Genomic DNA, 3,556 nt, shown 5'->3' with positions numbered 1-3,556 from the left:
GATGTCTGATGGGAAACTCACGCCTGGCTTGAATATTCAATTTATGAAGGCAGACATGATTCACGTTGCGTAGACTACAAGAACCTAGTGAGCGATCATGACCTCATTTTGACGGGATACTGTCTGTGATACACCATGTGATCGAAAGTATCCGAACAGCTTGCAAAAACTGCCGACTCGCACTAAACCTCGAGAAATGTCTCCATTTACCCGGCGAGCCCGTAGATGGTGGTATAAAGGGCGTACAGCACAAATCGCCGCCCTTTCCTACCCGAGATTTGCGCTAATGAAGCCAGTCCGACCTTGTACGTAGTGATCCGCCACGTAGGAATTCTTCCCACTTGCTATGTGGAGATGCTCTCGTAGTCTTATGTCCTATTGTAGAACCGCAGCAGCGCCGTCGGATTCTGAAAATGTTTTACGTAATCAAGCTGGAAGAAGTTTTTTCTGCAAATAATTTTTACACAGAATGCGATTTTGGTGCGTTTATTTAAGAAGCACCATAACATCAACTTGTTCACACTGATTATAAGCTAATTATTAACGGTACGAGATCATGGTCTACCACGTGAATAGATCGAAAGGCATCTTATCGACGACTGCCGACTATGGCGCACAGTCTCTAACTCGAGCGTTTTACAATCGGTGTAGTTCGTTAAGACCGTACATCCTCGCTTATGCCAAAGTTATTCATTTGTTTATTAATATCAACGTTTATCGCCATTTCAAAATTACTGAAAGATAATATTTATTATACATAGGCTGCTCCTAATGTCTGTGGCAGAAGGTAACTTTAATTACAATTACTTGATTCCCGTCAGAATAAATTTATTTTCCCTAGGGACCTCTTTGCTGTGCGATTTCTGCAACGGGACCTCGTCCCACTACCTCTGAAAGCGCCAATTTGCCAGCCGCCTCTGTTAGCCAGCGTGGGAACCTACCGCTCGTTCCTTACTCCGTACCTACTGCAGCCATGATAAAATTCAATTTACGAATGTCAAATAGCAAAACTGGAAATAAAATAAAATGCCTTCTTACCTGCAAATAAGGGCAACGGCCTTGTCGCAGTGGATACACAGGTTCCCGTGAGATCACCGAAGTTAAGCGCTGTCGGGCGTGGTCGGCACTTGGATGGGTGACCATCCGGGCCGCCATGCGCTGTTGCCATTTTTCGGCGTGCACTCAGCCTCGTGGTGCCTATTGAGGAGGTACTCGACCGAACAGTAGCGGCTTCGGTCAAGAATACCATCATAACGACCGGGAGAGCGGTGCGCTGACCCCACAGCCCTCCTATCTACATCCTCCGCTGAGGATGACACGGCGGCCGGATGGTACCGGTAGGCCACTCTTGGCCTGAAGACAGAGTGTTTATTTTTTATCTGCAAATAAGGGATACCTTACAAGCTTTATGTAACGCGGAATCGACCACCAGATGTCACGAAAGACAGACCCGCCAGTGTAAAAGAAGGTGGGGAATACAGTGCCGTCAATATGGATGTAGTAACAACAGAATAGATCAGTCACGGCGGCTCAGTGACTCCAAACGTGGAATAGTCATTGAATATTACCTGAGTAGCGGATCCAGCAGGAACATTTCAATCCATCTAAAGCAGCCCATACCGACTGTTGGTGACGTGACTGTAAAGTGGAAACGTGAAGAAACAACGAACACAGTTGAACCAAGACCAGGGCAGAGACAATGTACTGCTAGAGGTGGTCCAGCAAGCATTTTGGAGGACGGTAGAAAAAAGAGGCGTGAAATCAGCTAAAGGAATCAGTCCCGTCATCCTCTGAAAAGTGGACGACTGAAAACCAGTGATGTGAAATGATGAATTCCGCTATACCCTGTGGCAGGCTGATGGAAGGGTCTGGGATTGGCGAATGCCTGGAGATTGTAAAGAGGAGGTGGTGTTACGCTATTGGGGTGTTTTCGTGGTTAGGGTGTGGTCTCTTTATTGCGTTTAAGAAAACGCTGAATCCGGAAGGATATAAACATATACACTCCTGGAAATGGAAAAAAGAACACATTGACACCGCTGTGTCAGACCCACCATACTTGCTCCGGACACTACGAGAGGGTTGTACAAGCAATGATCACACGCACGGCACAGCGGACACACCAGGAACCGCGGTGTTGGCCGTCGAATGGCGCTAGCTGCGCAGCATTTGTGCACCGCCGCCGTCAGTGTCAGCCAGTTTGCCGTGGCATACGGAGCTCCATCGCAGTCTTTAACACTGGTAGCATGCCGCGACTGCGTGGACGTGAACTGTATGTGCAGTTGACGGACTTTGAGCGAGGGCGTATAGTGGGCATGCGGGAGGCCGGGTGGACGGTGGACGTACCGCCGAATTGCTCAACACGTGGGGCGTGAGGTCTCCACAGTACATCGATGTTGTCGCCAGTGGTCGGCGGAAGGTGCACGTGCCCGTCGACCTGGGACCGGACCGCAGCGACGCACGGATGCACGCCAAGACCGTAGGATCCTACGCAGTGCCGTAGGGGACCGCACCGCCACTTCCCAGCAAATTACGGACACTGTTGCTCCTGGGGTATCGGCGAGGACCATTCGCAACCGTCTCCGTGAAGCTGGGCTACGGTCCCGCACACCGTTAGGCCGTCTTCCGCTCACGCCCCAACATCGTGCAGCCCGCCTCCAGTGGTGTCGCGACAGGCGTGAATGGAGGGACGAATGGAGACGTGTCGTCTTCAGCGATGAGAGTCGCTTCTGCCTTGGTGCCAATGATGGTCGTATGCGTGTTTGGCGCCGTGCAGGTGAGCGCCACAATCAGGACTGCATACGACCGAGGCACACAGGGCCAACACCCGGCATCATGGTGTGGGGAGCGATCTCCTACACTGGCCGTACACCACTGGTGATCGTCGAGGGGACACTGAATAGTGCACGGTACATCCAAACCGTCATCGAACCCATCGTTCTACCATTCCTAGACCGGCAAGGGAACCTGCTGTTCCAACAGGACAATGCACGTCCGCATGTATTCCGTGCCACCCAACGTGCTCTAGAAGGTGTAAGTCAACTACCCTGGCCAGCAAGATCTCCGGATCTGTCCCCCATTGAGCATGTTTGGGACTGGATGAAGCGTCGTCTCACGCGGTCTGCACGTCCAGCACGAACGCTGGTCCAACTGAGGCGCCAGGTGGAAATGGCATGGCAAGCCGTTCCACAGGACTACATCCAGCATCTCTACGATCGTCTCCATGGGAGAATAGCAGCCTGCATTGCTGCGAAAGGTGGATATACACTGTACTAGTGCCGACATTGTGCATGCTCTGTTGCCTGTGTCTATGTGCCTGTGGTTCTGTCAGTGTGATCATGTGATGTATCTGACCCCAGGAATGTGTCAATAAAGTTTCCCCTTCCTGGGACAATGAATTCACGGTGTTCTTATTTCAATTTCCAGGAGTGTAGTACACCACTGAGTACTGCGTGCAGTATAGAAACAGTTTGGGGATACAGAAACTGGAGTCAGGACCATGAAGAGATGGATGCAGTGCCCTATAACAAGCTCCAGTTCGCTTTGTGTCAGATTTCGA

The 3,556-nt window shown here is 50.8% G+C and overlaps 1 pseudogene; it reads left to right on the top strand.

The window, feature by feature from the left end:
- Window positions 1-1,049: 1,049 nt before the first annotated feature.
- LOC126109976 (5S ribosomal RNA) lies at window positions 1,050-1,167 on the top strand (annotated as a pseudogene).
- The last annotated feature ends 2,389 nt before the right edge of the window (window positions 1,168-3,556 follow it).

Source organism: Schistocerca cancellata, chromosome 12 (assembly GCF_023864275.1).
Source record: "Schistocerca cancellata isolate TAMUIC-IGC-003103 chromosome 12, iqSchCanc2.1, whole genome shotgun sequence".
NCBI lineage: Eukaryota > Metazoa > Arthropoda > Insecta > Orthoptera > Acrididae > Schistocerca > Schistocerca cancellata.
This window is presented reverse-complemented; position numbering and strand designations above follow the sequence as displayed.